This window comes from Mixophyes fleayi, chromosome 6 (genome assembly GCF_038048845.1).
Source record: "Mixophyes fleayi isolate aMixFle1 chromosome 6, aMixFle1.hap1, whole genome shotgun sequence".
In the NCBI taxonomy this organism is placed as follows: domain Eukaryota; kingdom Metazoa; phylum Chordata; class Amphibia; order Anura; family Limnodynastidae; genus Mixophyes; species Mixophyes fleayi.
Window position 1 is genome coordinate 4,258,308 of NC_134407.1, and position 27,124 is coordinate 4,285,431.

General features: G+C 39.8%; 2 long non-coding RNA genes across 2 annotated transcripts; one reads left to right on the plus strand and one right to left on the minus strand.

Moving 5' to 3' along the window:
* Nucleotides 1-20,896: 20,896 nt before the first annotated feature.
* LOC142160152 (uncharacterized) lies at nucleotides 20,897-22,047 on the minus strand. The gene is made up of 3 exons (XR_012693072.1): nucleotides 21,975-22,047; nucleotides 21,387-21,483; nucleotides 20,897-21,230 (listed from the first exon to the last, which is right to left on the minus strand). It is a non-coding gene; the product is annotated as an uncharacterized LOC142160152 (long non-coding RNA).
* A 3,305-nt stretch (nucleotides 22,048-25,352) lies between these two features.
* Nucleotides 25,353-26,016, plus strand: LOC142160153 (uncharacterized). The gene is made up of 2 exons (XR_012693073.1): nucleotides 25,353-25,426; nucleotides 25,583-26,016. It is a non-coding gene; the product is annotated as an uncharacterized LOC142160153 (long non-coding RNA).
* The last annotated feature ends 1,108 nt before the right edge of the window (nucleotides 26,017-27,124 follow it).

Below are 27,124 nucleotides of genomic sequence, written 5' to 3' on the forward strand. Positions count from 1 at the left end.
GGAAATTGAGGATGCAACAAGTTAAAAGTCAATATCTGGTTTCACCTTGAGTGTGTAGGACAAGGCCTGATCTCCGCCGGGTCTGTACCGAGGGCTAAATCACATGTTTTGGGGGTCGGAAAGGCTGTGCGCCCCACCGCAAGCTAGGAACACCCCTAAATGTATCATTAACACTCCTTTATCTCATATAATAATTTCATTTTGCAAAATCAAATGCATTTTTTGCAGTGTTCTGCAATACTGCTCAATCCTGTACTCTTACTCTCTATGTGTGTTAGGAACCCCTCCAGCTGGCACAACACAACCCGGAGTCTACTCTGCCAATCAGGTGTTCACTGGAGCCCCTGGTGGTGGGGACAGACTGGGCTGCAGACTGACAGAGGGTCGTGAAGTGTGTACCGGCTGGGGAGAACCCAGGCAAGCGGAGTGTGGTCCACGCAGAGGTCAAGGGCCGGCAGCAGGTAGCAAGTCCAGATAACAGGCTGGGGTCAAGGGTCACAGGCAAACAGGAAAAACGGTAAACAGGCCAACGGTCAGGGTCAAGGGATACACAATCGAAGTCCAAATCCAAGCCAAGGGTCATACACGGGAGATCAGTAGAAGTTCAATAGACAGGAACAGGAACAAAGCAGGTCAGCAGACTGGGTAGCAGAAGCTATAACCGGCAGTGAGGCTGCAGACCTCACTGCCTTAAATACCAGTACCAGCCAATCAGAGCCTGGCACTAGATTACATGGACAGGGGTTCTGATACTATCTAATTACTCAATTAGCCCACAGGCTTGCTTATTCTCGCGCACGCGGCTGGCTGTCCCCAGCCGCCGGGACGCGGCGCTACTGCTGTTGGCGTCCGACCGTTGCCTTGGCAACGGTCTGGTAGATCCCGGAAATGACGTCCCGGTCGTCATAGCGACGGCCGGGACTCCTGCAGGAAGGAGGTGAGAGTCGCGGCTGTGCCCGCGGCCGCCGCGACTGCTAACAGTGTGCCCCAATTCCTCACATCGGCCAGCGTAAACTTCTGTTCTTCTGAAAATGCCTCCATCTTGCTATAAACTTAGGTCACTCTCTACCCTAGATATATATATATATATATATATATATATATATATATATATATATATATATAGATAGATATATATATCTACACTGCTAAGGATAAGCGCTGACTATTGTGTTCTTTTCTTGGATCCATATAGTACATTCTTATTGCACCGAAGCTGGTTCCCTAGAGATTACAGGTGTGTCCAAGAGCTGACTTATCTTTCTCCTATTTGCTGGAAAATGTTACCTAATGTCTAACATCTGAGCTCATATCCAGCCTGCAAAGGGTAACTGGAGAGTGACTTAAAAACTATCCCTTTTGTCACAGTTTAGCTGTGAGCTGAGTGTATGAGTGAGTGAAACTACAGTTCACTGATGTCTGAGAGTGGGTCTCACAAGAAGTGGGGGATTAAATCCTATCTGTATTGTGCTAGGCAGCGGTTGAAGTGGGGGTGTATATGGTGGCATGCCATACCGTCAGGGGTGCCATCAGAAATCGTGGGGCCCTTTACAAATGAAGCAGGCAGCCCCCCTCTGATGGCCGAGTACCACTCCCCAACCACCGCCCCGGTGGATAACTTATGTTTTTGGAGGCAAATATAAAAGTGCCCAAACTCCTGTCAACTTACTCTATAGCCAGCAAATCCGGTGTCCCTCATAGGATGAAAGAGAAAAAGGTTTCAGATTATTTTACAGATTAGTTGACCATCTTCTCACTTTACTGGATGCAAAATCTTATATTAGGTCTTCATTGTTGAATGCAAATAGTTTTTGATCAAGGCCAGTTTGCTAAATGCTCGTTCTCCATCAGCCACAGAAAGTGGAAGGGTGGTGAAAATTCTGATAACAATGCAAACGTCTCCAAATATCCCTTCAAGTTGTAGGCTGTATATTCAGCAAGTCAAGTGGACCCAAGGGACTCTTAAATGTAGCATCATAGACTTTCGAAGTTCACTTAATAAAGATGGTGTAAGATCTTCTGGATATTTGGAGACCTGGGGGTAAATGTATCAATATGCGGGTTCTTCAACACCCGCGTGTTCAGCCTCTTCCGCGATTAAATTTCAAGCGGCGCTGCATTGTAAAGGGTTAACTTCCCTTTACAATGCAGCGCTGCTTGAAATTTAATCGCGGAAGAGGCTGAACACGCGGGTGTTGAAGAACCCGCATATTGATACATTTACCCCCAGAGCTTCAGTGGATGTCACCAATTCTTCTTCTGGCAGAATGCTCAATTTTAAAATTGGAGGAAACAAATTGCAAATATTTGAATCTATTCTAATGATGGAACCAAGTGCCACAAGAAACACATTTATTTTGAATGATGTTTCAGCATCTACTTCCTGACACAGGTCTTCTCTGCTGTGCTTCTTCTGAATCTTTCGGTAGCGTGGGTTCAGGTCTTTAGGAATTTCCATACTATCAGCATTGAGATTTGCCTCAGAAAGTATAACATGCCACTTTTCCTGAAGGGTTTGCATTTATACAGCAAGTGCCTTAATGTTTGGTGCTCTGATGTCCATGGAAATAGATCTTGATTGAAGAATCATATTCCTCTCTTCAAAACTTTGCAAGATCTTGATCCAAAATGTTGAAAGAAATATGGATTTGAAGCTCAAGAAGTAATCTCTTAGTCCTTCAGCCTCGGAATGAGCCTCACTTGAAAGTTTTCTGGAGAAAATAATTTTCTTCAATGCCTCAATGATGCCTGGTAGTTTCTGAGTTATTGGGCGAACAGCTTCCACTCTTGCGCTCCACCTAGTGTCACTTAAGCCATGCAAGGAACCTCTGATTTGTTCTTTCAAAATGTGCCATCTCTCAGGGTTGAGCTAATAAGGACATATAAATGATTTACACACCCAAAAAACATCATGACATCAGAACAGCACAAGGCTGAATGCACACCCACAAGATTCAAGGAATGGGCAGCACAAGGGCAAAATGTAGCTGTTGGATACTTCTCCTCTATACGAGCTCTTAGTCCTTTAATTGTACCAGACATATTGGCTCCATTGTCATAGCCTCGACCTCTGCAGTCCTTAACATCAATGCCATGTACATTTAATCTTGAAAACAACTTTTCAGCAACCTCTTCTTTTTGTTGAAAAAGTCAAATATTCAATGAACCTCTCTTGAATGACCCAACGTTCTGTCACTGAATCTCTAAGGAGATACCGTAGAACAATCAGGTTCTGCTCTGTATGTGAAACATCTGGAGTGGCATCGCATATCACAGAAAATAGATGGTCTTGTCCCTTTCTGATAGTATGGGGTCCAGAACATGTTTTCTACAGCGATTTATAAATTTGTTTTGGGTGGCCCACAATAAATAATGTCCTTGCATTGTTTTCCCTTCCTGCTGACTGTGCTCTAGTAGATGATGATCGTAATGTGATACCAGCTCCAGGTTACCATGGAAATTTTATTGTTCAAGTCTCCAATCGTTTGATAGATTACTCTGAATGCCATATTCCTTGACGCCAACTACAAGGTCACGTCCAGCAGTCTTTCAAGTAACGCAACAAATGTTTCAGTTTCCTTTCTAGATTTTGTTGTATGGTACAGTCCAGTCCACGTCCGCTAAGAGACATCTGCAGTGTTCTCCAGCTCCAATAATGTTGCTTGTGCTGAATACTCCTCTCATGTCCTGGCAGTCTATTGTGTAGTTGACGCCACTTGTTCTTTGAGGGTCTCAAAGCCGTCTTTCCTGCAGAGAAGACTGGAAGCCTTGCCGTGGTCAAAAGCAAATGTAAAGCAACTAATACAATGTATGTTTCCTACTGCTCCATGGAAGCCAGTCCCTTATAAGTATCTCATGTCCATTAGATAATTTTGCAAATAAAAGAAAATCAGTAAACGAATGGTCTTCACAATCCTTTGACATTTAATCATTTCCTTTTTATTCAGCTTTGTTCTTTAAGCCATTGAGTGTGATACTTCCTCTGTCTTTGTCCTTCAGTCTATCTGACCACAGTGCTGGATCTCTCCAATATATATCATCATGAACATTTCCATGAATTACAGAGGCGCTGCTTGAAGCCGGGTCTTCTACCTCAGGTGTATCTTCTAGATTAGCAGTAGTGGTAGACTCGCGAGAAAGAGATGTACTGCAGGAAGGACTCTCCTCTTCTACAACTTCACTAAGGACTTCAGCCTCTGCCTCAGCGGAGAAATTCTTTCCCACTACATCTTGCTGCTTAGTGGGTGGCTTATTGAAGATCTGTAGTATCATTTTCTGCTTCATCATCTTTTCCTCCTCTTGTTCACGTTCTATCCTTTCCTTGCATTTGACTGAGCCAGATTTATGGTGATACATTGTGCAAGAGTGGCAAGTACCAAAAATTTAAAAGGCAATTACATGTGCAGCAAACTTCAAATCAATACATTGTAAATAATAAAGTTAAGTGGTTCAAAGTCAGTATCATTTCTTCCTACTTGTGATGGTAGACAAAGCCTTGGGTAAAATTGAAAGTACAACAATGATGAGATAGGGGACTGAAATAGCTGTAGCATGGGAAGGGAGAGGCTGAGCAAGTATTAGAGCAGCTGATTACACAGAGGGGATTTTGCAGGGAAAATATACTCACATATAAAACAAACTTTCATGAGCTGAGTAGAAAATAAGAGCAGACTCCAAAACAGTCTTCCTGTGGTGTGAAGCTTGTAGCCAGGGAGAGATGGAGTAGATTATAGAGTTTCAGTTGAGTACTGACTGTTGTCCTTGTGTAGCTGTGGTAATAGACACAATGTTCTTCTGTTTAACTCCGGTATAATTCCGAATTATGCTATTTACATTTTTTACACTTGTAACTATACACACAGCTTTGCAGTCATTCAACAATGAATATATATGGTTAACAAATACGTGTGATCTGTGTTCTTCAATCAGGCCCTCAATAAACTCCCCCAACAAACACTAGCAATAAAAGGTGATTGGTTACCATAGGCAACATCTCTACTTTTTCAAACCCACAAATCGATAAATTTATGCCTTAGATGTTTTGCGTGTAAAGAGAGTTGAGGCTGTTTTCCCCAGCGTAGGAAAATCCAAATGTTATAGAGTCTGTTTATCTATCTATCTATCTATCTATCTATCTATCTATCTATCTGTCTATCTATCTATCTATCTATTATTATAGTAATTTTATCGTTTTCCAATAAGCATTGTCTAAGCAATTTCTTGTGTTTCCAAAGCACAAACAATTTATTTAGCAGATGCAAAAGTTTTAGCAGTTCAATACATAATTATAATACAGTACAGCTGATATCAAATACATACATACCACCGCGCCCTTCGCTACTCTCGGGTGGTACCAGCTACAGTACTTCACTCCAGAAGACTGTGGTCAGAGATGACTGCAGCTGGTCCCAGGGAGCTTGTATATATACACTCAGTGTTACAGAAAAAACAATACAGATGATGTGGCTTGCTTCTATAAGGCCAGACTTCAGGAGGGTTTAGCGTAAACAGGTCATAGGCCAGTTCAAACAACCCCCTCCAAGGGTGAAGGTCAACATTCCAGATGATTCTCCCGCCCAGAAACCAGTTTAAGCTAGTCTATTCACAATACACAGTCAGTAACATTTTAAAATTTTATTCCCTCTAACTAGAGTATGCAATGTGCGATACCTTCGGCGAATGAACCGGACAACTGCGGATGAATAGTGGATTAAAATGATACTAAACATGACATAGTTCCTGCAACCTGAACCTTAAATACCACTAAAGTGTACATATAACCTTACAATATATATAACTATAACCTAAATACCATCTGCTCATAAATCACTGTGGAATGGAACCATTATAAATATGAAATATATAAATAACTGAATGTGAGAGTGTGAGTGTATGTGTGCGTATTTTATCATGTGATCGCGCAGTGCCACGTGTTATGTGGCGTACTGATTGCTATCGCATGGTAAAACAATATTAACCAATATACTTTTGTTCATCCAATTATACGGCTTCGACACTATCTATTTATCTATCTATCTATCAATCTCTCTTATTGTAATTATACTATGCAGTGTACAAGGATGCACAATATATACTTCATCATCATCATTTATTTTATATAGCGCCACTGATTCTGCAGCACTGTACAGAGAACTCACTCATATCAGTCCCTGCCCCATTGGAGCTTACAGTCTAAATTCCCTAATATAGACACACACACACACACACACACACACACACACACACACACAGAGAGAGAGAGACTAGGGTCAAATTTGATAGCAGCCAATTAACCAACTAGTATGTTTTTGGAATGTGGGAGGAAACTGGAGCACCCTGAGGAAACCCACGCAAACACGGGGAGAACATACAAACTCCACACAGATAAGGACATGGTCAGGAATTGAACTCATGACCCCAGCGCTATGAGGCAGAAGTGCTAACCACTGAGCCACTGTGCTGCCCAACTTCTGCTAAAACTGCCTTACTAACAGCTTATTAAGGCTCATGGGAGAAATATTCCCTAGTAATTAAAGAGTCAAGGGGTGGTGTGTGTGGTATATGGAGATAACATTAAGCAGCTGAGTAGTGTCTCTTTAGTGACACTTCTAAATTCTCCATATAGCATTACATCCATCCATGTTGAAAATGAACAGTATGTTTTAGAATAATGAACTGATCTATTGTTTTATGTAACATAAAGATCGGGGCTCCGGCACTGTGACAGCTGCTTCATTCTGGAATTGACTTTGAAAGTACCAAGACACCTTCTGACTATGGAAATACCAGGACTTGTGTAAATGCTATGGAGCCCCTAAGCTGAGAATAAGTTAACCTTTTAATTGTAGCTAACTATCAATTATTGTGTAAGATAAACTGTGCAAGTAATTTTACTTATTGGTGTATTTATTGCTTCATTGGAACTCTAATCACAATAATAATATTGTCCTGCACATGACAAGTGTTCCACCCCCTGTGCCCAGTATACAAAGCAGCCCCCAATCTGGAGACTGTAGCCAGCCCATGTACAGGTTACACATCACTGGCCATACAATGAGGGACATGGGAAAGGTTTGTTTGTTTAAGCTAAAAAAGATATCCAAGTGAGAACTTTAATTGGATGCCGGAATTCAGGACAAGAGAGGAAGCTGAGCTTTATATGCTAATAATACCATCAGTTGATACAAGTTCTGCCAGCGAACAAATGCCCCTCTTCTCCAACCCTCAGCACTAAACAACATTGGGACTGTGCAGCCGCCGGCAGCCTTAGACATCAGAAAGGGGGCGGGGCCTAAATCGCCCCCCTAAAATCGCCCGGGGTAAAATTATTGTCTAGATCCGCCCCTGGACTGTGCGTCTTCAGTAAGATAGTTGGCCTGTAGCACTCACTACCACTGCAATTGGGGTTTTTCTTTCTGTGACTTACAAAAATTATACACCACTAGTTCAACATACTTAAACATGTACTTGCAAAAGGAGGGGAGGGGGACTGCTATAATGTGTGAAGGAGGGGAGGGGGGACTGCTATAATGTGTGAAGGAGGGAAGGAGGGGGGACTGCTAAAATGTATGAAGGAGGGGAGGGGGGCTGCTATAATGTGTGTAGGAGGGGAGGGGGGCTGCTATAATGTGTGTAGGAGGGGAGGGGGGCTGCTATAATGTGTGTAGGAGGGGAGGGGGGCTGCTATAATGTGTGTAGGAGGGGAGGGGGGCTGCTATAATGTGTGTAGGAGGGGAGGGGGGCTGCTATAATGTGTGTAGGAGGAGGAGGAGGGGCTTCTATAATGTGTGAAGGAGGAGGAGGAGGAGGGGCTTCTATAATGTATTAAGGAGGGGAGGAGGGGCTGCTATAATGTGTGTAGGAGGAGGAGGAGGGGCTTCTATAATGTGTGAAGGAGGGGGAGGGGGCTGCTATAATGTGTGAAGGAGGGGAGGGGGGCTGCTATAATATATGAAGGAGGGGAGTGAGGGGGCTGCTATAATGTGTGAAGGAGGGGAGGGAGGCTGCTATAATGTGTGAAGGAGGGGAGGAGGGGCTGCTATAATGTGTGAAGGAGGGGAGGGGGGGCTGCTATAATGTGTGGGAGAGGGGAGGGGGCTGCTATAATGTGTGAAGGAGGGGAGGGGGGGACTGCTATAATGTATGAAGGAGGGGAGGGGGGGCTGCTATAATGTGTGAAGGAAGGTGGGGTGTCTTAATATATTGTGTGATATGAGGGAAGAGAGGGGGTAATATTAATAGTACATGGGTGGGAGATAGGCTTTAAATTGAATGGTGGAGTTTAGGTGGGGGCTAATTATTTAATTAATTGGTGGAGCTATTTACTTTAATACTGGGACATATTAAATTAAGATGGAGTGATGGGACCTTTAATTTTATGCTGGGGCGAATTGGGGCTGTTAATTGAATGTGGGGCTGGGTTTGCAAAGGGGGGCTTTTTATTAGATGTGAATGCTAATTATTTTATGCCTGGGATGGTTGTGGGAAATGGTTATATTAAACGTAAATGATATTAATTTATTGCTGGGGCTGTTTGGAGGAAGGGAAATAGGTTTATTTGTTATATAAGAATACTATTACTTTAATGTTGGTTCTGGTTTGAGGGAAATAGGTCTATTTATTAAATGTGAGTTCTATTACTTTAATGTTGGGACTGGAGGGAGGCCTAATTATTAAATGTGGGTGCTATTGATTTAATGCCGGGGCTGGTTGGAGTTTTCTAAATTTTCCAACATTCCAGGATCCAGATAAGCAGCAACTGAGCTAAAGACATCAGCAGCCACAAGTGGTGACAGTGACAAGAACAGGTAGGAGAGAGCAGGACAGTCTGCCAACTGTCCTGAATCTGTTGGGGAAGACCCGAATTTGGGTGACTGTCTTGCTTAGTCAGGATTTGGTCCGACTACAAGGACAGTTGGGAGGTATGTCCCACTCACACCGTACTGCTGGTGAAGGCAGAGCTGTGTGCACCTAACAGTAGTGCACACATTATTGCCTGTTTATTTGTCTAAAATGATAACCCCCCTGGTTAAGTGCCCTGGGCCCCCCAGAGCCTTATTCCAGCTCTGGTGATACCCTCGTGGTTCCTGCATTGATTCCATTGCCTCCTCCTACCTTGCATTGGTCCCATTCTCAGATCACTTTGTTGAACATATGACCAGCGCACATTGCACTGACAATATCATTAATCCTTCCTCCTTTGTAATTACTATATCACCAGCAAACCCTTGGACTAGCTCTCTTAACTTATACCATTGTCTGCCAACCCTCCCTGCACTGGTATTAATTCAAACCACCCCCAATCACTGGGCACATTTAGGGCTCATACACAATTGTTACAAAAATAGTGTTTTCTTGCAGATACTTGAAGCATTTCACCTTTGTGGTGATCGCAGTGGATAATAGTCATTTATTATAAGGATTATGTTTAATGCATTTTTTTACACACACACAGTGCACATTTTATATATTAAAGAGAGAGGTCTGTCTGGTAGTTTGCATCTCATGACGTCAGGAGAAGATGCTACAGAGCGGTGAGGTCTCATATGCTGCTCTGGCAGACTGATCAGATACGATTGTGCCAACATGTTACGTAATAGTTAAACTTATTAAACGCAGTCACATATGTTTCTATGAAGGGAATATTGGAAGTATGTGTTAGTAGCAACTAAACAAGTTGGAGCACAGAGGTATATAAACCAGTCGTAGATCATGTAAAAGGATTCATGTCATTTTATAACACAGGACTGGCAGCATTTTCCTGCATTGCTTTAGAAATGACCCACTGTGTCTTAAGTCATCACATATGGGGTTTCCTAAATGTTACTACAACCAAATTCTAGTAGTTCTAAATCCCGCCTACTTTTGTTTTGGCCCCACCTACAGCTGATTTGGTCCCGCCCACATGAGGCCAGTTCAAGAATTCTTTCCAGGGCCTCTTTCAGTTCCCAATTCACCCCTGTTACAGTTACTTCCCCAATAATGTTTCTCAATGGCACATCAGCGCCACCCCTTTATTTGTGTTTCCCCTCATTAATACTATTACCCCTCCCCCCATGCACAAACACTTTAAAGACCATTCCCTCAGTATATTACTTCCCACACATTCTTATCCCTCCACATCCACAAGCCCACTCACAGCTGCTGCATATTCAGTCATTCCCACCTAGCTCCCACTCACCTGCAAGACCTGAGTCATATAAAGACACACACAGCACCATAACACTGCATCCCGGACACACTATCAGCATGGACAATATGTGTTGTATACAACACTACTACACTCATCTATCTAAAGAACCAGTCCCACATATTTTCGAATTGCTTTTTATTGATGGTGGGGAGGACAAAGGGGCTCAGTGGTTATATCACGGTTAGGTAGGGTAGGATCCAGAGTCTAACGGTTGATGATGATACGTGCAACTGTTCGTACGTGCCGCCTTTGGTATGTGACGCTGTTGGTACGTGCCGTCTTTGGTATCGGTAGGGGTCCCATCCTGGTGGAGTGAATTTTGGTGGAGTGAAGGGTGGTGTTGCTGCGGAGAGAGTACCTGCCTTCTTCAGGTGCAAGTATGGGGATTAGCCCTTACTTACACCTGAACAAGGTGGGTACTCTCTCCGCAGCATTACTTCACTGATTACAAAGGCGGGCGGCTCTCTGATGCTTAGGTGTTACTTAGCATGCCTCTTGTTCCTCTTTTTCTTGGAGTTCTTCCTGCAAAATGAAGAGAAACCTGGTAAATGACAAAGGTCTAGGGAGCCATGTGCACATTACAGACATTTTAGCAGGGCATACATATATATACTCTGAGGGGAAGACACTGGGAAAGGGGTTGGAAGTGTGTACATTTGTACTAGATTTTTAACTTACTTTGGAGGCTCCTTTAGCCGTTCGTACAGTGTTTCTTTATACTCGTTCTTCATGAAAAGTTTTTTCCAGAAGCTCATTATGATCCCAGAAGGTTTTTCTATAGATAAAATGCAAAATAAGAGTCATACTGGTGTCTTGAGATCTCCAATTGCCTGTTTAGAACAGAAACTCGCCCGAGATTCAACAGAAACAGAAACTTTTTTCTGATGTGGCAACACTTAATATTTACAGCATCATTTAAAGTACATACTTGTGGGACTACAAGTGGCAGCATGCACATGGGCACAGCTTGATACATTTACCCCCTGGGGTCCAAAACACTTGACTGATCTTCCAATATAAACATCCTCCCACAACTAGCCTAATATATAGGAATATGTCTATCTGGGGGCTACAGTAGAAGTGAGCCCCCCAGGGCTGTGGCTGCTTCCTAGATGGGGAGATTTAACAAATTCCTTTTCTGAATGTTTTTTTATTATTATTATTATTTTTCCTGCTCAAGTCTGTCCCTGTTCATTGATATAGTTTTTAAATGCCAGAGGGGAAGAATTCAGGGTTTAATACAATTACAGAACTTTAACCACTATGCTTACCATTCTTCTTGGTCCAATCATATTCGTCGAAAATAATTATATCAAGATCATCAAAGTCCTAAAAATAGTAAAATCATACATATGAATACATCTTGCCATTGCAATGTGTGAATAGTATGTAATATGTATGTAATAGTAACCAGTATGCATATCACTGGAATACATTTATTCCTGGCAGTAATAACATTTATAATTAAGGACACCTCGGACAACTTCTATCTCTTTAACATTCAAGTACCAACAGCAACATTCTACTAGCAGTACATTAATCATACTCGCGTTGGCACAAAAGTTACACTATCATAGATGTCAGCTTCAATCCTACATACAGTTGATAGAGGTTTATTCTAATAATTAATAATTATATTGCTAGTAATTTCTGCATAGCTTTACTTACCATTGTGTAAACAGGTAGATGGCCCTTGATGTTTTAGACTTGTAACAGCCTGGAGGGCCTAATATATAGTATTTTGCAGCATGACATCATAATGATGTTATACACCTTATGACCTATTATGACCTCGCAGCCATTATTTGCTCATTAAAGTGACCCCAACAACATTTACATGTTTCAATGTTTTGGGCATTGCATGTCATTGGCTTAGAAACAAATATTAGGACAAAAAAGTTCTAATAGTGGTCGTGCGAGGTTTTCTTGTGAATGCCCATGGTTCCTAATGTATGGGTCTTTGTTTTTTCATTTGACATGTAAACCAAACCTCCCAACATGTCAATAAGCTATTGAGGGACACTTTAAGATTTAATTCTTTAAATTGCATTTTTTTCTTAATGAATCAGAGAATTACCCATGCCTCTCCGCAATCTTCTGGGTTCAAGTTATAATAAAATACAGCTACTAACACTCAAAAACATTAACACTCAACCTAATATAAAGGATGTAAGCTGTAATAAACTATAAAATGACCGGTGAATTGGGGGTCCAAAAGAAAGATTCTTTTGAGATATGTATAAACATGTATTTATATTAAAATAAAAAGAATGGATGTTTCTCAGATAGGAAAGCACAGTAAAATAAACGTGTGCTGAGAGGATGCAGATAAGGGAATACATATCACATAAACTGTAAATAAAGGCTTATCTGAGACATACTTGACTACTTTTGAAAAATTAATTTCAGGGAGATTGTGCAAGTAGCACCTAGACGCAGCGCACTGTCAAAGGGGGCGTGTCCTGCTCTGTCCAAAGGGCGTGTCTAGCTCTAGCCGTGGGCGTATCTAGTACCTAGTACCGCCCAGGAGCGTATCCTGCACCACCAGTTGGAACTTTTATCTTTGTGTGTAGTTTGTGTATAGGTGGCACGTCACCAGAATCTGTATGTGTAACAGGGTTGAAGAAAAGATTATTTTCATGTTACTGTAAACGTTATGGCAACGCCAGTGATAACCAAGCAGCGCAGCACTGAAATTACTTGCACAATCTTCCTGAAATTATTTTTGTTATCACTGGCGGCGCCATAACATTTACATATATGAAATAAAATATGGTCCCAAGGGGACTAAGACCTAAATTATACCCAGCCTTTGAGTTATTCAATGAAGACCTTAAAAGGGAATGGGAGATAGTGCTAACCAAATGCTCTCACGATTTGATCCAAATTTTAATAAAACATGATAGTTTAATGTTGGAACAATATACAAAAGAGATTAATACACTGGGTGACAAACTCAAACAATTTGATAATCTGGACGCCTTCCAAAAGGCGTATGAGAAATTTAAGAAGGAGTTGGACCAATTTGAAAAAATAGTGGTGGATAAAAAATGTACCAAATTTACGAGAGATCGTAATGATTATCTCAATAACACTGTCTTCAAATGGTATCAAAGAAAACCAATCAATAAATCTGTCTCCTTCCCAAGTATGTCTGAAATTGACTCCTCAGAGGGAGAAACAACTGATCCATGTGTGTCATCAAGAGAAGACTCTCACTGTAGAAGGGATTTTTTAGAACAACGTCCAAAATATCGGGAGGAAGGAAACAAACCAAAAACAGACAGATACGTAGGGGGGGGGGGAAATACAGAAATAAAAAGGAAAAACATGGAGGAACAAGATGTTCCTTACCTACCTCGAAGGAATTATCGACGAACCAAACTCTAGAAGATCAATTAAGAATTATTAACTTGACAGACCGAGAACTTAATACAACCCATATCCAACTTCTAAGCAAAGGTCTTTCTTTTTCCCCTTCCCACAACTTTGACAGATTCACTTGGGAGAAGGACTTAATGCTCTTCTCGAGAAAATTATTACTCAAATTGTTTGAGTTTGTCACCCAGTGTATTAATCTCTTTTGTATATTGTTCCAACATTAAACTATCATGTTTTATTAAAATTTGGATCAAATCGTGAGAGCATTTGGTTAGCACTATCTCCCATTCCCTATTAAGGTCTGCATTGAATAACACACTGTTTTAGTTTGTTTAAACATAATATTTTTTAAAGTGGAAAGATCTTGTACCCAGTCCACATTATCATTATCCCTTATGTTGGAGCCAAATAGAAGATCCATATCTTCATTAGATTTCCATTTCTCTTGTCGTGTAACTAGATCGTTACTTATACTAAAAACCGCCATCTTAAGTCACTATTATTTGGTAATTGTATTCTATAGACGTAATGTCTGAGTATTAATTATCTGAAAAAGCCTGTGCTTGAGTCAAATAGCAGTGTGCCACTATGCACACTAATTGTCTTAGAAACAGTTTAAGAAGTACTCAGCACCAGGCTATAAACCCCTTGTATATCAATAGGTATAATTTACTCAATATATCATGGGGAGGTGCTCCAGTACTCATTTGGAACATTAATGCAATAAGGAAGAAAGAATAGTACTGGAAGGAGCACTCTTTTGAACAGATAATGGTATATTATCAATTTATACATTAAAATGAACAACCTTTATTGGTAAATTTTAAATGAGTAAGCGAAATATTAAAATATGATGATTGGTGTGAATTAAACCTGAATATTCTTCAGTTAAAAGGTAGAAACTACCCCACTGGCCTGGTGCTATGTGTACTCCCTCTATTACTATTGGAAGATATTCGGGAAATATAGGGGTGATGTAGGACTAGGGGCTGTAATGAACCTATATGGTAGGTCCACCTAAAGGCAGGCTGAAAACCGCCTTCTGAATTTAATTATTTAGTCCACACTTATCGTTGGCTCCACTGAATTATTAATGAACATAATGATTCATTGATCTAATACATGTTCCCTGTCAGAGTGGTGCTTATCACCATACTCTGATCATGGGGATGAAATATATGTACTATTGTACTGGTGGATTAATCTCTGGAGGACCACCGTATATTTGGCTTAATAGCTAATGGACCCCCGTTATTCCGGGCTAGCTATATGGAGTGTTAATTTCTCCCTAATTGGTTCTATCGTCTATTACTAGCATGAGGACCTGATATCCAGCTCAGTACATCGAACACACTATCAGTGGACCATGGATTGTTGTCCCCTAAGCCTAATTCATTTGTTGCTAGAAATCTATTGAAATCCCCTATATTTCACCACCATGCATATATTGTTATATTAATGAGGACATAGCTATCAGGCTCAGCGTGAACACCGACGCGCGTTTCGCTTATGATCTTTAACGAGGCAACCAGACTGACGATTCCAGTGAGCCTTATAAAGGGAAAAACCGCCCATATTATGACGTGCATGTGTCAGCTATGGCTAGGAACTATGCGTTCCCCGTTATTCACATGCATTGATAGGTTATTAGACATCACATGACACTGTCATGTGTTCTGTGATGTGGTTTGTTGATATTATGATTACAAACGGGAGGCCCGTCATAGGGCAAGTAATGTGATTGGTCCCCTATCGCCTAACAGGAGGATAACAGAATTTAATTGATGTTACCATATTTTGGTAAGTATAAATCTTTTACCTTACCTATGATAGGTAGAGATTGAGTGCATAGTAATTATTAGGAGGAGAATTTATCATTCTTTAGTATACCTGTTTATTATTATTCCGTTAAACCTATTATGAGATTGAACGTATATTAATACAGAGAAAAGTATTAAACATTCTCTGATATGTCTCCTTCATATCATGTCAAATAGAATTATACTTATTTATTCCACATTCATTAATAATTTTTAATGTGATCTAGTATTATAATTATAAACTTCCCAACCGATATTGAAACACAAAAATATGTATATAAAATTTACTATAGGTCATAACTCCCTCTAAATATTTTAGGGTAATTTCCATACAACATGGTGCCAATATTAAATTGCAATCAATATGTGCAACTATATTCATAAATATGTGACTAAACCTATATTGCTAATGATCTTTGTTGGCAAGGGCACCACCTATATTTGGTGTACAACTAATTTTACTTGTATATATAAAAGCATATGTTAGCCTAAAATTAGGTGCTGACTCATAATGCCATTTTAGCAATATATGGTAGTGATATTGTGAACATTTTGAAACTACATAATTATTAAAAAAGTAAACCGTGATATTTAACTAGTTAGGGTAAGCTCACAACGCTTACCGGTAAGTGAAAAATAATTAATTCTGTGTTACCAATTGTGCCAAGTGTCTTTTACAAAGTGTCTATATTACTAATTATCAGTATACCTCCTGGTCAAATTAGGGTTCTGATTGAAAATTGTGGCATTAATATTTAGTATTTATGTGGGGTGATAAATTTTATAATTCTATATTGTCATATGGCAAAACAGAAAAGGGAGATGATATACATAGCTCCAAATTGATCTAATTGGGGGTAAAGTTACTACTTTTGATTAGGAAAACACCATATAATTACTGTTATCATTAAGGCCTTTGGGGGTGAGACTTCCCATCAAAAAGATTTTTTTAGTCTCATGTTTCAGGAGCTCAGTTTTTATATCTCCTCCCCTTAAACCTAACGTGACTTGTTCCATCGCGTATGCTTTCAGATGTTTAGGATCATTATTGTGATGGGTTAGAAAATGCTTTGCCACTGTGGTCAGTGGTTTTATATTGGTTCTGTCCCTGATGGCATTGCGTATATTCCCAGCATGTTCCAGAATTCTTTTTTTAAGCGGTCTGCTGGTCATTCCTATATAATTCAGCTGGCAAGGGCAAGTTAGACAGTATACTGTGTTAGGAGTATTACAATTAAGAAACTGATCTATAACCCATTTCTGTTGGAATTTGTCTACATACTCCTTAGTTGGAGTTGCATATTGACTGGCTCTACAAGTTCCACATCGAAAAAAGCCTTTGGGCCTAGTTGACAGTTGTTTACAAGGTAACTGGAGTGAACTATGCACTAGTTGATCCTTGAGATTTCTGGAACGTCTCCACGTGATTTGTACCTTATCTCTTAAGGTTCGATTAAGATCTTCATCTGTCATAAGTACGTGCCAATGACTTTGGAAGATAGATAAAATATCTTTCCATTCTGTACAGTAGGTACCTATCATTCTAATGTCATCATTTTTGTTTTTCTTCTTATTGTTGGGAGAAGGATATAGAAGAGATTCTCTGTTTCTCACCTTGACCGCTTGTTCTGCTTGTCTAATAATGTTTTTGCTGTATCCCCGATCAAGGAATCTTTGTTTCACTTCATTAGCTCGTATGATAAATGTTGCTTCATCCGAGCAATTCCTTTTCACTCTTAATAGTTCCCCCTTTGGGACCCCTTTAATGACCAGGGGGAAATGTGAATTTGTAAAGTGAAGAAGACTGTTCGTAGCCGTCTTTTTACGGTATATATCAGTATTTAATCTTCCATCTGAGGTTTTGGTAATCGTCAGATCCAGAAAATTAATCGTTGTTTCGTTGATTTCAGAGGTTAACTTCAGGTTTATGTCATTGGTGTTTAATACTGTTACAAATTCGTGAAATAGTGAATCCTGACAATCCCATAGTATTAACACGTCATCTATGTACCGTAACCACAGACTTATGTGGTTCGTATATTCTTCATGTTGAGAATTGAATACATGTTCCCTCTCCCACCATCCTAGGAAGAGGTTGGCATACGTGGGAGCACATGCCGTCCCCATCGCGGTCCCGCGTATTTGTAGGAAGAATTTATCTTCAAATATAAAGTAATTCTTGGTCAGAATAAACTGTAACAGTTGTATAAGAAAATTGTTGATACTGCTTTGTTTTTCCATATTGAGAAAGTATCGTACTGCATTGATACCTTGATGATGAGGTATATTATTGTATAGCGATTCCACATCCAGGGATGCCAATTTTGTGGAGTTGTTAACTGTCACATTATTTAATTTGGCTAAGACATCCAGGGTATCTTTAACGTATGAGTCTAAACTCATTACATGTTTGCGTAGCTGAAGATCTAAGTATCTGCTCGCCTTCTCTGTAAGACATCCCACCCCTAATACTATGGGTCTTCCCGGGGGGTTTAACTCATTTTTATGTACTTTGGGGATCAGATATATTGTGGCTATTTTGGGATTATGTACCTCAAGATATTCGTAGTCACCTTTCAATATTGTTCCCCCATTTTACGCTTCATAAATGAGTTTTTTGTATATTGCTAGATAATTGGCTGTAGGATTGAAAATGATGTGTTTATAACAATTTACGTTATTCAGTTGTTTATACATTTCTATCAGAAATAATTCCCAAGGCCATAACACAATATTGCCCCCTTTATCTGAGGGCTTAATGATGGTATCATCCCAAGTCTGTATCTCTTTTAATGCCTTTCTCTCTGTTATAGACATATTGTTTCCTCTTACTTGTCTTTGAGAAGATTTATGATACAATTTGTCCAGGTCTTTGGACACTAGGTCCCTATAGACTTTAATTTGGGGACATACAGCTATATCCGGCCAAAATGTTGATTTCTTTTTGAATTTAGGACGCGTATTCTCTATATTTGGGGATTGATCGTCTGTGTCCAATTCTTCCAATATATGCAATGCATTTTGTTCTGCCACAGTATCAAATAAATTTGTCACTGCTGTGTCAGGTTCATGGGATTCATGAAAAGAAGTGATGTTTGGTTTATTTGAATAAAATTTTTTAAGTAATAATTTTCTCGAGAAGAGCATTAAGTCCTTCTCCCAAGTGAATCTGTCAAAGTTGTGGGAAGGGGAAAAAGAAAGACCTTTGCTTAGAAGTTGGATATGGGTTGTATTAAGTTCTCGGTCTGTCAAGTTAATAATTCTTAATTGATCTTCTAGAGTTTGGTTCGTCGATAATTCCTTCGAGGTGGGTAAGGAACATCTTGTTCCTCCATGTTTTTCCTTTTTCTTTCTGTATTTCCCCCCCCCTACGTATCTGTCTGTTTTTGGTTTGTTTCCTCCCTCCCGATATTTTGGACGTTGTTCTAAAAAATCCCTTCTATAGTGGGAGTCTTCTCTTGATGACACAGATGGATCAGTTGTTTCTCCCTCCGAGGAGTCAATTTCAGTCATACTTGTGAAGGAGACAGATTTATTGATTGGTTTTCTTTGATACCATTTGAAGACAGTGTTATTGAGATAATCATTACGATCTCTCGTAAATTTGGCACATTTTTTATCCACCACTATTTTTTCAAATTGGTCCAACTCCTTCTTAAATTTCTCATACGCCTTTTGGAAGGCGTCCAGATTATCAAATTGTTTGAGTTTGTCACCCAGTGTATTAATCTCTTTTGTATATTGTTCCAACATTAAACTATCATGTTTTATTAAAATTTGGATCAAATCGTGAGAGCATTTGGTTAGCACTATCTACCATTCCCTTTTAAGGTCTTCATTGAATAACTCAAAGGCTGGGTATAATTTAGGTCTTAGTCCCCTAGGGACCATATTTTGTTTCATATATGTATTAAACATTGTTTTATTCCACACTGTTTTAGTTTGTTTAAACATAATATTTTTTAAAGTGGAAAGATCTTGTACCCAGTCCTCATTATCATTATTCCTTATGTTGGAGCCAAATAGAAGATCCATATCTTCATTAGATTTCCATTTCTCTTGTCGTGTAACTAGATCGTTACTTATACTAAAAACCGCCATCTTAAGTCACTATTATTTGGTAATTGTATTCTATAGACGTAATGTCTGAGTATTAATTATCTGAAAAAGCCTGTGCTTGAGTCAAATAGCAGTGTGCCACTATGCACACTAATTGTCTTAGAAACAGTTTAAGAAGTACTCAGCACCAGGCTATAAACCCCTTGTATATCAATAGGTATAATTATTTACTCAATATATCATGGGGAGGTGCTCCAGTACTCATTTGGAACATTAATGCAATAAGGAAGAAAGAATAGTACTGGAAGGAGCACTCTTTTGAACAGATAATGGTATATTATCAATTTATACGGTAAATTTAAAATGAGTAAGCGAAATATTACATCACAGTGGATAGTCATTTATTATAAGGATTATGTTTAATGCATTTTTTTACACACACAGGGCACATTTTATATATTAAAGAGAGAGGTTTGTCTGGTAGTTTGCATCTCATGACGTCAGGGGAAGATGCTACAGACCGGTGAGGTCTCATATGCTGCTCTGGCAGACTGATCAGATACGATTGTGCCAACATGTTATGTAATAGTTAAACTTATTAAATGCAGTCACATATGTTTCTATGAAGGGAATATTGGAAGTATGTGTTAGTAGCAACTAAACAAGTTGGAGCACAGAGGTATAAACCAGTCGTAGATCATGTAAAAGGATTCATGTCATTTTATAACACAGGACTGGCAGCATTTTCCTGCATTGCTTTAGAAATGACCCACTGTGTCTTAAGTCATCACATATGGGGTTTCCTAAATGTTACTACAACCAAATTCTCGTAGTTCTAAATCCCGCCTACTTTTGTTTTGGCCCCACCTACAGCTGATTTGGTGCCGACCACATGGGGCCAGTTCAAGAATTCTTTCCAGGACCTCTTTCAGTTCCCAATTCACCCCTGTTACAGTTACTTCCCCAATAATGTTTCTCAATGGCACATCAGCGCCACCTCTTTATTTGTGTTTCCCCTCATTAATACTATTACCCCCACACACACACAAACACTTTAAAGACCATTCCCTCAGTATATTACTTCCCACACATTCTTATCCCTCCACATCCACAAGCCCACTCACAGCTGCTGCATATTCAGTCATTCCCACCTAGCTCCCACTCACCTGCAAGACCTGAGTCATATAAAGACACACACAGCACCATAACACTGCATCCCGGACACACTATCAGCATGGACAATATGTGTTGTATACTACACTACTACACGCATCCATCTAAAGAACCAGTCCCACATATTGTAATTGCTTTTATTTGATGGTGGGGAGGACACAGGGGCTCAGTGGTTATATCACGGTTAGGTAGGGTAGGATCTAGAGTCTAACGGTTCATGATGATACGTGCCACTGTTGGTATGTGCCGCCGTTGGTATGTGCCGCCGTTGGTATATGGTGCTGTTGGTACGTGCTGCCTTTGGTATGTGATGCTGTTGGTACGTGCCGCCTTTGGTATGTGATGCCGTTGGTACGTGCCGTCTTTGGTATCGGTAGGGGTCCCATCCTGGTGGAGTGAATTTTGGTGGAGTGAAGGGTGGTGTTGCTGCGGAGAGAGTACCTGCCTTCTTCAGGTGCAAGTATGGGGATTAGCCCGTACTTACACCTGAACAAGGTGGGTACTCTCTCCGCAGCATCAATTCACTGATTACAAAGGCGGGCGGCTCTCTGATGCTTAGGTGTTACTTAGCATGACTCTTGTTCCTCTTTTTCTTGGAGTTCTTCCTGCAAAATGAAGAGAAACCTGGTAAATGACAAAGGTCTAGGGAGCCATGTGCACATTACAGACATTATTGCAGGGCATACATATATATACTGTGAGGGGAAGACACTGGGAAAGGGTTTGGAAGTGTGTACATTTGTTCTAGATTTTTAACTTACTTTGGAGGCTCCTTTAGCCGTTCGTACAGTGTTTCTTTATACTCGTTCTTCATGAAAAGTTTTTTCCAGAAGCTCATTATGGTCCCAGAAGGTTTTTCTATAGATAAAATGCAAAATAAGAGTCATACTGGTGTCTTGAGATCTCCAATTGCCTGTTTAGAACAGAAACTCGCCCGAGATTCAACAGAAACAGAAATTATTTTTCTGATGTGGCAACACTTAATATTTACAGCATCATTTAAAGTACATACTTGTGGGACTACAAGTGGCAGCATGCACATGGGCACAGCTTGATACATTTACCCCCTTGGGTCCAAAACACTTGACTGATCTTCCAATATAAACATCCTCCCACAACTAGCCTAATATATAGGAATATGTCTATCTGGGGGCTACAGTAGAAGTGAGCCCCCCAGGGCTGTGGCTGCTTCCTAGATGGGGAGATTTAACAAATTCCTTTTCTGAATGTTTTTTTTTATTATTATTATTATTTTTCCTGTGTCCCTGTTCATTGATATAGTTTTTAAATGCCAGAGGGGAAGAATTCAGGGTTTAATACAATTACAGAACTTTAACCACTATGCTTACCATTCTTCTTGGTCCAATCATATTCGTCGAAATTAATTACATCGAGATCATCAAAGTCCTAAAAATAGTAAAATTATATATATGAATACATCTTGGCATTGCAATGTGTGAATAGTATGTAATATGTATGTAATAGTAACCAGTATGCATATCACTGGAATACATTTATTCCTGGCAGTAATAACATTTATAATTAAGGACACCTCGGACAACCTCTATCTCTTTAACATTCAAGTACCAACAGCAACATTCTACTAGCAGTACATTAATCATACTCGCGTTGGCACAAAAGTTACACTATCATAGATGTCAGCTTCAATCCTACACACAGTTGATAGAGGTTTATTCTAATAATTAATAATTATATTGCTAGTAATTTCTGCATAGCTTTACTTACCATTGTGTAAACAGGTAGTTGGTCCTTGATGTTTTAGACTTGTAACAGCCTGGAGGGCCTAATATATAGTATTTTGCAGCATGACATCACAATGATGTTCTATACATTATGACCTATTATGACCTCGCAGCCATTATTTGCTCATTAAAGTGACCCCAACAACATTTACATGTTTCAATGTTTTGGGCATTGCATGTCATTGGCTTAGAAACAAATATTAGGACAAAAAAGTTCTAATGGTGGTTGTGCGAGGTTTTCTTGTGAATGCCCATGGTTCCTAATGTATGGGTCTTTGTTTTTTAATTTGACACATAAACCAAACCTCCCAACATGTCAATAGGCTATTGAGGGACACTTTAAGATTTAATTTTTTAAATTGCACTTTTTCTTAATGAATCAGAGAATTACCCATGCCTCTCCGCATACTTTTGGGTTCAAGTTATAATAAAATACAGCTACTAACACTCAAAAACATTAACACTCAACCTAATATAAAGGATGTAAGCTGTAATAAACTATAAAATGACCGGTGAATTGGGGGTCCAAAAGAAAGATTCTTGTGAGATATGTATAAACATGTATTTATATTAAAATAAAAAGAATGGATGTTTCTCAGATAGGAAAGCACAGTTAAATCAACGTGTGCTGAGAGGATGCAGATAAGGGAATACATATCACATAAACTGTAAATAAAGGCTTATCTGAGACATACTTGACTACTTTTGAAAAATTAATTTCAGGGAGATTGTGCAAGTAGCACCTAGACGCAGCGCACTGTCAAAGGGGGCGTGTCCTGCTCTGTCCAAAGGGCGTGTCTAGCTCTAGCCGTGGGCGTATCTAGTACCTAGTACCGCCCAGGAGCGTGTCCTGCACCACCAGTTGGAACTTTTAGCTTTGTGTGTAGTTTGTGTATAGGTGGCACGTCACCAGTATCTGTATGTGTAACAGGGTTGAAGAAAAGATTATTTTCATGTTACTGTAAACGTTATGGCGCCACCAATGATAACCAAGCAGCACAGCACTGAAATTACTGCTGCACAGCTTGATAAATAATAAGCTCTCCCATGCAGAAGTATGGGGGCCCAGGTGCTTATGGTAACTGGTTGTATAAATAGCGCAAGGTGAAAAAAAATCTCTATTTTATAGCGTTCATAGAGCTTGATACATTGGCCCTAAATTCTTTAAATATCAAAAATCTATATTATTATTAATCAAGCTGTGCAGCAGTAATTTCAGGACACGCTCCTGGGCGGTACTAGGTACTAGATACGCCCACAGCTAGAGCTAGACACGCCCTTTGGACAGAGCAGGACACGCCCCCTTTGTCAGTGCGCTGCGTCTAGGTGCTACTTGCACAATCTCACTGGAATTGTTTTTCAAAAGTAGTCAAGTATGTCTCAGATAAGCCTTTATTTACAGTTTGTGTGATATGTATTCCCTTATCTGCATCCTCTCAGCACACGTTGATTTAACTGTGCTTTCCTATCTGAGAAACATCCATTCTTTTTATTTTAATATAAATACATGTTTATACATATCTCACAAGAATCTTTCTTTTGGACCCCCAATTCACCGGTCATTTTATAGTTTATTACAGCTTACATCCTTTTTATTAGGTTGAGTGTTAATGTTTTTGAGTGTTAGTAGCTGTATTTTATTATAACTTGAACCCAAAAGTATGCGGAGAGGCATGGGTAATTCTCTGATTCATTAAGAAAAAGTGCAATTTAAAAAATTAAATCTTAAAGTGTCCCTCAATAGCCTATTGACATGTTGGGAGGTTTGGTTTATGTGTCAAATTAAAAAACAAAGACCCATACATTAGGAACCATGGGCATTCACAAGAAAACCTCGCACGACCACTATTAGAACTTTTTTGTCCTAATATTTGTTTCTAAACTAATGACATGCAATGCCCAAAACATTGAAACATGTAAATATTGTTGGGGTCACTTTAATTAGCAAATAATGGCTGCGAGGTCATATTAGGTCATAATGTATAGAACATCATTATGATGTCATGCTGCAAAATACTATATATTAGGCCCTCCAGGCTGTTACAAGTCTAAAACATCAAGGACCAACTACCTGTTTACACAATGGTAAGTAAAGCTATGCAGAAATTACTAGCAATATAATTATTAATTATTAGAATAAACCTCTATCAACTGTATGTAGGATTGAAGCTGACATCTATGATAGTGTAACTTTTGTGCCAACGCGAGTATGATTAATGTACTGCTAGTAGAATGTTGCTGTTGGTACTTGAATGTTAAAGAGATAGAAGTTGTCCGAGGTGTCCTTAATTATAAATGTTATTACTGCCAGGAATAAATGTATTCCAGTGATATGCATACTGGTTACTATTACATACATATTACATACTATTCACACATTGCAATGCCAAGATGTATTCATATATAATTTTACTATTTTTAGGACTTTGATGATCTTGATATAATTAATTTTGATGAATATGATTGGACCAAGAAGAATGGTAAGCATAGTGGTTAAAGTTCTGTAATTGTATTAAACCCTGAATTCTTCCCCTCTGGCATCTAAAAACTATATAAATGAACAGGGACAGACTTGAGCAGGAAAAATAATAATAATAATAAAAAAAAACATTCAGAAAAGGAATTTGTTAAATCTCCCCATCTAGGAAGCAGCCACAGCCCTGGGGGGCTCACTTCTACTGTAGCCCCCAGATAGACATATTCCTATATATTAGGCTAGTTGTGGGAGGATGTTTACATTGGAGGATCAGTCAAGTGTTGTATCAAGCTGTGCCCATGTGCATGCTGCCACTTGTAGTCCCACAAGTATGTACTTTAAATGGTGTATTCCATCTGAAAAAAGTTTCTGTTTCTGTTGAATCTCGGGCGAGTTTCTGTTCTAAACAGGCAATTGGAGATCACAAGACACCAGTATGACTCTTATTTTGTATTTTATCTATAGAAAAACCTTCTGGGACCATAATGAGCTTCTGGAAAAAACTTTTCATGAAGAATGAGTATAAAGAAACACAGTACGAACGGCTAAAGGAGCCTCCAAAGTAAGTTAAAAATCTAGTACAAATGTACACACTTCCAAACCCTTTCCCAGTGTCTTCCCCTCACAGTATATATATGTATGCCCTGCTAAAATGTCTGTAATGTGCACATGGCTCCCTAGACCTTTGTCATTTACCAGGTTTCTCTTCATTTTGCAGGAAGAACTCCAAGAAAAAGAGGAACAAGAGGCATGCTAAGTAACACCTAAGCATCAGAGAGCCGCCCGCCTTTGTAATCAGTGAAGTAATGCTGCGGAGAGAGTACCCACCTTGTTCAGGTGTAAGTACGGGCTAATCCCCATACTTGCACCTGAAGAAGGCAGGTACTCTCTCCGCAGCAACACCACCCTTCACTCCACCAAAATTCACTCCACCAGGATGGGACCCCTACCGATACCAAAGGCGGCACGTACCAACAGCGTCACATACCAAAGGCGGCACGTACCAACGGCGTCACATACCAACGGCGGCACGTACCAAAGGCGGCACGTATCATCATGAACCGTTAGACTCTGGATCCTACCCTACCTAACCGTGATATAACCACTGAGCCCCTGTATCCTCCCCACCATCAAATAAAAGCAATTCCAATATGTGGGACTGGTTCTTTAGATGGATGAGTGTAGTAGTGTAGTATACAACACATATTGTCCATGCTGATAGTGTGTCCGGGATGCAGTGTTATGGTGCTGTGTGTGTCTTTATATGACTCAGGTCTTGCAGGTGAGTGGGAGCTAGGTGGGAATGACTGAATATGCAGCAGCTGTGAGTGGGCTTGTGGATGTGGAGGGATAAGAATGTGTGGGAATTAATATACTGAGGGAACGGTCTTTAAAGTGTTTGTGTGTGGGGGGGGGGTAATAGTATTAATGAGGGGAAACACATAGAAAGGGGTGGCGCTGATGTGCCATTGAGAAACATTATTGGGGAAGTAACTGTAACAGGTGAATTGGGAACTGAAAGAGGCCCTGGAAAGAATTCTTGAACTCATGTGGGCGGGACCAAATCAGCTGTAGGTGGGGCCACAAGAAAAGTAGGCGGGATTTAGAACTACTAGAAGTTGGTTGCAGTAACATTTAGGAAACCCCATATGTGATGACTTAAGACACAGTGGGTCATTTCTAAAGCAATGCAGGAAAATGCTGCCAATCCTGTGTTATAAAATGACATGAATCCTTTTACATGATCTGCGACTGGTTTATGCCTCTGTGCTCCAACTTGTTTAGTTGCTACTAACACATACTTCCAATATCCCCTTCATAGAAACATATGTGACTGCATTTAATAAGTTTAACTATTACGTAACATGTTGGCACAATCGTATCTGATCAGTCTGCCAGAGCAGCATATGAGACCTCACCGGTCTGTAGCATGTTCCCCTGACGTCATGAGATGCAAATTACCAGTCAAACCTCTCTCTTTAATATATAAAATGTGCCCTGTGTGTGTAAGAAAATACAGTAAACATAATCCTTATAATAAATGACTATTCACTGCGATTACCACAAAGGGGAAATGCTTCAAGCATCTGCAAGAAAACACTTTTTTTGTAACAATTGTGTATGAGCCCTAAATGTGCCCAGTGATTGGGGTTTTTTGAATTAATAACAGTGCAGGGAGGGTTGGCAGACAGTGGTATAAGTGAAGGGAAGAGCTAATCCAAGGGTTTGCTGGTGATATAGTATTTACAAAGAAGGAAGG